An 8,800-nucleotide genomic window follows, 5' to 3' on the forward strand; every position below is an offset into this window, starting at 1 on the left:
TTTTTAAATCTTTAGATTTAACGTGAATTATTGATCCTCCTGTTATTTCAGATGATACAGTCTCTATCACATGCACAGTATTGAGCAATCTAGAAATTATTTAATTCCCTTCATGATACAAATTATTGCTAATATTATACATGAGATCTTTTATTATGAAGCAAGTCCTCAGTGTAATAAGTAAGGATTTCCTGACAAAATAAACAATCAACATCAGTGCTCTCTGTCAGAAAGACTTGACTCCATGTGCCAAAACTATAATATGTCAAATAATCCTTTAATTAGATTACAAAATGCAGCTATTATATGTCAAATATCTATTGATCCCAATAAGAAAATGGCTTGAGGTTTCTTAATTAAGCCACACCAAAATTCATTTGCCATGCAATTAACTTCAAATTACCATCTTGAGAAATTAATATTAGAGAGAATGTTTAGGCATATCGAAGCACATAACTGACATTTAACAAAAAAAAAAAAAGGCCTTAGTAATGAATAATACTGGGTTTTAAAACATTGCCAATGTATATACAATTTAGCCTTTTGCTCACTGGTTTTAACATCCATTAACTTAAGAATTTGTATATTGGGCTGCAAATATAAAATAGGTTGAAATCTTGGAAGGAAGGAAATTTATCTTCCAGTGATATAAACTAGTACCAAGCACTTGAGTTTCAACTCTAGTTGTGCTGAAGGGAGTTAAAAGGGACCCATTATGCTGGTCAAGTTTTGCCCACTTCAGGGCTAAGTAACGCAATGCTGTGAGAGAAGTGTCAGTGGCTTAGGAAGGATTAAGTTAATGGGTATGTAGCAAAGAGAGGGTATATATAGAAACAGAACATCTCCTGGATCGTTTTCCATGTTCTTACTAGGTTTTGGCTATTTGGTGTAAGAGCTAAATTTGTCACAGAATGTGGATGGACCAGTTTTTAACTTTCCACCAAGGAGAAGAGGAGATAGCATTGGTTTCTGTGGAATGGTCAAGACCAGCCCTTGAAGATGAAAAAGAGGAAAGGTCACAAAAATTGACAACCTGTAAAGAAGACATGGGAGCAGGTGATAGTTCTTTATATATCACCAACATGGCCACAAATGAGGAAGCAAAACTAAAGAGACAGCAGGACACAGAAACAGGTTCACAGTGGAAGTCTGGGAATAGCCATTTGGTGCCTACATTTAGTATGGCATTTAAAAGACAAAGAACAGATACTCATTCTATGTATATGGTGCTTTTTTTCTCTGCAGCTTATCATTGATATTGAGAAATTGTTATTATTATTATTACATTTTGAGACAGAGTCTCACTCTGTCACCCAGTCTGGAGTGCAGTGGCACGATGTTAGCTCACTACAACCCCCACCTCCCAGGTTCAAGCAATTCTCATGCCTCCCTCAGCCTTCCTAGTAGCTGGGATTACAGGTGCCCACCATACATCTGGCTAATTTTTGTATTTTTAGTAGAGATGGGGTTTCACCGTGTTTGTCAGGCTGGTCTTGAACTCCTGACCTCATGTGATCCACCCACCTTGGCTTCCCTAAGTGCTGAGATTACAGGCATGAGCCACCACACCTGGCCAACTGAGAAATGATTATGGTATAATACTTTTACTTCCAGTAGCCATTTTCCTAATTTGATGCTGGTGCTGTCTTCTGAATAACATTTTTCTTTCTCCCTGTATCAATGTAATAGAATGATAGGTATCAGACTGCCCAGAAGACTTAGTATCTAAGAAATTTTTGGATTGAGATGAGACTGACACCCAAAGAGATTACCCTAGTTACTACTTTTTTTGAGTTGCTGATGAATTAATTAACCATACTTACACAATGGTCTCCACATATATAAGAAGCATTTCACAAAATCTGTAAAGTTGAATTAAAATAAAAGAGAGAGAGAGAGAAAATTAATACATTTTACACTGTCTACAAACACAAGACAATTTTGTGGTGGAGAACCTGCAAGTGTAAATCCTGGATAGTCTGAGCATTCAGTTTTGTTGAACGCTATCAAAGTCAAATACCAGAAGCAGATAAGGATGGGGTAATTGATATAAGAGGAACGAGAATGATTCCTAAAAATTGAACAATAAACAAAGGCAAGGAAGAGGAGACGGAGAATATTCTCATCGGTGGCATGCATGTATTATCACGAGTCATTTCTCGGAGATCTGATCAGTTTTCGTAGAAGGTTTAGGAAAGGGGACTGTGACAGTGAAAGAAGAAGGAAAAGAGGATTAAACAAAAAATCGTAGACACATTAATTTCTTAATTTGTTTGGAATATATTTGTGATACCCATGTGACAGATAAATAATGCCTGCATTTTCTTTTAAAGAAAATAAAATAAGAAAAGTAAGCATGGATTTAGGAAAAGAGGAGAAAGAAAGAAGTTTTTAAAAGAGTGTTACACACTAATATCCAGGACTCCGCATGGAGTTGGTTCAATTTCTGTTGACTGTTAATCAACTGCACATACCTGGAGAGCAGCTATGCTGAAAATTAAAAGCTTCAGAACTGCTGTGAGGAAGGTGATTCATGGCAATATTATTCTTCCCTCTCCAGGCAAATCTCCATTTATCTCCTGTAGAGTTAGATAGTTTGGGGTTGACTTCTAAGACAGGCTGTCTTTCCCAATAGAGACGTAATCTTTCTGAGAATCCAGTATACAGTTTTTAAAAAGACGGTGTTTATATTTGGGGGTGGGATTAACAGTGGGTATTTGACAATTCTAGAAGATTTTTAAGCAGAATTTTTTTTTTACATTTGTAGTCTATGATCCAATCAATGTATTGCCTGACAAAATCTGTAAATTCTAAATAAAAATCTGTGAAGGAAAAGAAATGGGATTTGAATCAGAATTTTTTCTGTTTCATTAAAAGTATTACCTGAATTTTATGCAGCTGTATAATCAGCATGAAGATTGTGAAATAAATTTATAATTAGATGTTGAAGAGTCACATGTGTTTAATCTTTATATATTTAAAAACAAGTATTTTGTAATATCAGTCCTTTGGGAGGCCAACGTGGGTGGATCACCTGAGGTCAGGAGTTTGAGACCAGCCTGACCAACATGGTGAAACCTCGTTTCTACTAAAAATACAAAAATTAGCCAGGCATGGTGGTGAGCACCTGTAATGCCAGCTATTCTGGAGGCTAAGGCAAGAGAATAGCTTGAACCTGGGAGGCGGAGGCTGCAGTGAGCTGAGATTACACCACTGTACTCCAGCCTGGGTGACAGAAAGACTCCATCTCAACAAGCAAGCAAGCAAACAAACCCAAAACACAAATCAACAATAACTATTTGTTGTCATAGTTCTGTGGTTTGCTACTGATATTTGTTAGGCAGTGGGCTCTGGACACAGCTGGTATCTAGTCCTGGTCTCACCTTTTGTAGCCACATACAAAAAAAATTAGTTTATTCATCTGCAAAGTGGGGTAATAGTACCCAATAATGAGGTGGTTTGAGGATTAATGTTAAGTCTTTCTTCACTGGGCTGGGTGCTGAATAAACATCTACTATTAGCTATCTGATTACCTCCTTACTATCTCTATTTCTATCTATATAAATGTGTATATAATGTTTTGTACAATTTAGAAAATATTCTCATTTGCAATATTATTTTTTTCAGAAGGTGTTATTTGAAAATTCAAGCAGCAAAGCAAAGGAAAACTAACATTCTAAGTATCTATTCTATGTTATAGATAGCTCTACTTATAAAAATTATATTCTTTCATGTCACTCTCAAAACAGTGCCTTATCCCTTCCCTTTTCATGTCCCTGATATCAAGATGGGTCATAATCTGCTCCACTGGTCACCACCAGCTCCATGAAAATTCAGCCTGGGTTCATTTATATATGTGTGTGTGTATATATATATATATATATATATGCACAATATGTTTATTTAATTGTATATATACACGTATATGGTGTACAACGTGATATTTTGAAAAACTATGCATATACATGTATATGGTGTACAACATATTTTTTGATGTGTGTGTACATTCTGGAATGATTAAATTAACATATCCATCACCCCACATATTTGTGTGTGTGATGAGAACACTTAAAATCTACTCTCAGTAATTTTCAAGAATACATATATTTTCTTTTTTTGATTGGCACCATACCATGCCGAGATTGTTTCAAGAATATATTGTTATTATTATCTATAGTCATCATGTTGTACAATAGATCTCCAACACTTATTACTGAAACTTTATACCCTTTGTCCAACATCCCTTCATTCCCTGTCTCTCTTGCTACCACAACCCCTGGCAAACACCATTCTACTCTCTGCCTCTATGTCAATGTTTTTGGATTCTTCATATAAGTGAAATTACATAGTTGTTTTTTCTCTACCTGGCCGTACTTAGCACAAATGTTCTCTAGGTTCATCCACATTGTCGCAAATGTTCTTTTCACATCTGCTTACATGGAATGTTCTTATCTGGAAATGCAGCCTCAATAATTACTGCCGATTATTGTATAGTTGTGGAATTAGTGCTTCCTTTGCTAAAGATACAGGCTTCATCAATTTGGACTAATTGGTGTTCCTTGAGTAGATTATCCTAGACATCTATTCCAATAATAACCATGCTTGCTGTTTGTAGATAACATGTAAAAAAAAGTCTTTAAAAAGCCGTCCATAGTCTTTTGAAGTAGATATATTCTACCTACTAAATATTTGCATCTTTACACTACTCAATTATACTATTGAAGCATTAGGTGAAGAGAGATAAGTAATTTACCAAAAAAGAAGGTTGATAAAGCCTAGTACTGGAATTTAAATTCACATTTTTTTAGCCTGTCCAGCCTGTGATTTTTCCATTTCATCATCTATCATTTTCCATAGAGAATTACAAATGATTCTGTTTATACAGAATAAACAGGTTTAACATAAGAACTAGATGGTCAACATAAACGTATTGTTGTTATCATGGTTACTCTTATGAGTACATAGTATGACAAAACATCTTTTGCTTTTACAGAGAAATTAGGTGATAACGTTAATATAAACACAATGATATATTAATAATATAGTAGAAAGCTCTGTGGATTTTTCCATTTTCTTTTTAAAACGCAATGAATAGAAATTGAATTCAACAAAAATGGTGCAAAATCATTATTACATAACTGTACACATTAAAGCTTAAAAACACTTGGACTCACTTTAAATACAAAATGTTCGTATGGTTTGGGATTAAGGGGCTCAGAAAGCAATATCCTTGAGTTAACTATGGACGGTGTACTCAAAGCTATTCAGATAACAGTAATTCTTCATTTGGACCAAGCACAGAAATGAGATTTAAATGTGGATCCAACATAGTTGATCTTTTTAAGAGGATTTCAGATGTTAAATTCTGAAGAACCATAATTCAGTTATTCTCATGAAATCACACTATTCATTGTCTTTTTTGGAGCTTGGCTTACTTCTATCTACAGCTACTAACAGATGCTATTATAAGTACCCATAGGAAAACCTGAAAATGTGCTGAATTTTGTATATATGAAAGCTTAAGCTTTAAACATGTTACACTTTTAAAAAATACTTGCAGCATGTGGTAGAATGAAGTTCTGTAGCCCTAGGGCACTATAGAAGTTGCTAAGGAAACACTGTGGGATATAGTATAACATTCCTAAGAGCAGCTTTTAAAATAAAGAAATTTTAGAAAATGCTTAGTGGAAAATGGACAAAATCAAGATTTTCTTTAGGCCAATTCATAGGCTTAATTTCAGGTCTGAAAATTAATTATGGAAACTTTGCTATAAGAAAAAGACTATTCTAACTGTGATTGTTAAGAATCCAAAGAAAGGTTATGTATAAACTAGGGGAACTCAACCAAAGCATGAGGAGTTGAGACCATTAATGCTGGTAATGGTGTTGTGGGATTTAGGCTTTATCTCAGAGTTTCATTTTAATGTTCCCTCAATATCCAACAGTACATATGGATTGAGTTGTTCCATTTCATCTCTTTCTCTTTCAATTAAATAAATTTTTACAGCTATGTCTTTGGTGTGGTATTGGGATACATAGGGCCGAAAATCTAAGTATTTTTATTGTGGATATTTATTTTGCAATAGTAGGATTTAAAAAAATATTTGACAAAAATCTTCAAATGACTTAAAAACACCTATGAGTTTTTTTAAATGTGTGGTTGTAATATATCAAGTGCCAAAGTCACACTAAATTTTCTATAGCATCATATAATATATATAGGCACTTTAATTTAAATGAGCATTGGAATGAAGAAGTGAGAAACTAACTACTCTGTTTTTATGTGTTCATCATGGCAACATGCCACCTGGGCTATGTATCACTTTTTATACAACATCTAATGCAAAGCCATAAACAAATAAGATAACCAAACAATAGTCCATAGTGCAGAACCATAAATAAATGCTGTGTATTGAAGGTGATACTTTTTTGAGCTTAGTTACCTAGATGAACTTGTGATTAATATTTAGATGGAGAAATTAAACTAAATGTTGCAAATGTTCATTTTAACTTTAAGTAGACACTTAATGAAATAAATGTAGATACATGTAACTTTATATACAGTTTAACAGGTAATTTGGTTTTTATCTGAGCTTGCTTTTTATTTAGAGAAATTGTGAAATTTCTCTAATTTCGCTTATTTTTAGAATTAAATGTAGAGTAGAAGCTATTAAGTGTGGAGCAGAAGCTATTAGAGTCTCCCTTTAGTTTTTTTTGACTTTTAAAAAACACTTGTTTTTAATAATATATTACTTCTATTAAAATTATTTTTGTTTATATACCTTCTTTGTAAAAGTAACTTGTAATATTTACATATTAATGTTGTAACAAGGTGTGTAGCATTTATTTAGACTGGTGCATTTGTTTCAGTGATTTCAGAGTTTATCACTTTAAAAAAATATCTTGAATTTTCTTTTTCTTCCGTTTTCTTTCTTTGTTAAAAATATCCTGAATGTTCTATCCTTGAGAGTTTATTTTACATATTTTTAATTTTACTTCATAATTTTTGTCTGATGATAATATGTCTTCAAGTATTTAAAAATATATTTTTTTACTGTTTTGTTCTTGACATTGCTTTACACTTGCTATAACTTCAAATAGTCTGAAATATGCAGATCATAAACTTTGTTCCTTTAGTTTTAAACTTTAAGTTTGAGTTTATTGTCAATTCACAGCACTTGTAAAAAATGCTATGGAATGATCCCCTGTACAATGTATCCTGTTTCCTCCAGTGATGACATCTCCTAAAACTGTAGGTTGTAATTACAATAAGGATACTGACATTGATACAGACCAGGTAAACAATATTTCCATCACCTCAAGGATCCCGCATGTTGCCCTTTTGCTGACACACCAACTTCCCTTAACTCTGGCAACCACTAACATGTTCTCCATTTTTACCATTTTGTCATTTCAAGTTTATAGAAATGGAATCATATAGTATGTATCCTTCTAATAGATGTAATTATTATGTTATAATGTAAAGGTAATTATAATAGCATAATTCTCTGGAGATTCATCAGGAAGATTCAGTGTATCAATGACTGTTGAGAAATTGTTCATAGTGTAATACACCACAGTTTAATCATTTACCTGTTGAAGGACATCTGAGTTGTTTTTAGCTTGGGACTACTATGAATAAAACTGCTTTAAATATTCCTCTATAGGTTTTTGTCTGAACATAAGTTTGTATGTCTCTGGTATGAATGCCCAAAAGTGCAATTGCTGGGTCATATGGTATTTGAATACTTAGTTTCATAGGAAACTGCCAGACTGTTTTACAGAGAGGTTGTACCATTTTACATTCCCATCAGCAATATATGTGTGATCCAGTTTCTCTGCACCCTCACCGGCATTTGGTGTTGTTGCTACTTTTCTTCTTAGCCATACTGACAGTGAATACCAATATCTCATTGTAGTTTTAATCTGCATTTCCCTAAAGACTAATGACATGGAGCCTCCCCCATCTCCCACTGCTTATTTGCCATCAGTATAACCTCTTTGTTGAACTATCTGTTCATGTATTTTGTCCATTTTTGAACTGGATTGTCTATCTTATTACTATTGAGTTTTGAGGGTTCTTTATGTATTATGGGTACCAGCTATTTTCTCCAAGTCTCTAACTTGTATTTTAATACAATTTATGTGAACTTTCACAGAAAAAAATTATCATTTTGATGATATACATTTTTATTAATTTTTCCTTTCATTGTGCTTTTGCTGTCAAGTCTAATAATTCCTTGTCTAGCCCAAGATTTTAAAGGTTTTCTTATATGTGAAAAAAGTTTAATAATTTTAAAATTTACACTTACGCCCATCATTCATTTTTAGTTTAGGTCAAGGTTCATTAATTGCCTATAGATTAACCCAGCATCATTTATTGAAAAGGCTATCCTTACTCTATTGTGTTGGTTTTGCACCTTTCAACAATCAGGCATGTTTGTGTGGGCCTATTTCTTGGTACACTATTTTGATCTATTGATATGTTTCTCCACCAGTACCACATGTCTTGATTACTGTAGCTGCATAGGAAGACTTAGTATCATGTACAATGACTCCTCCCACTTTATTCAATGATTACAAAAATCATTACAGGTATCTTAGTAAAAATTACAATAAAGACTGATTTGAGGAAAATTGACTTCTCTATTATGTTGTCTTCCAATTTATGTACACAGATATGTCTCCATTTATTTGGGTCTCCTTTGATTTTTTTAAATCAGTATTTAAAAATTATCAGCATACAGATTCATAACTGTCTTATAAAGTTTATTCCTAAGTATTTCACTGTCATTGGGGA

Source organism: Sapajus apella, unplaced genomic scaffold (genome assembly GCF_009761245.1).
Source record: "Sapajus apella isolate SASKATOON/1434 unplaced genomic scaffold, GSC_monkey_1.0 scaffold29, whole genome shotgun sequence".
NCBI classification, from domain to species: Eukaryota; Metazoa; Chordata; class Mammalia; order Primates; family Cebidae; genus Sapajus; species Sapajus apella.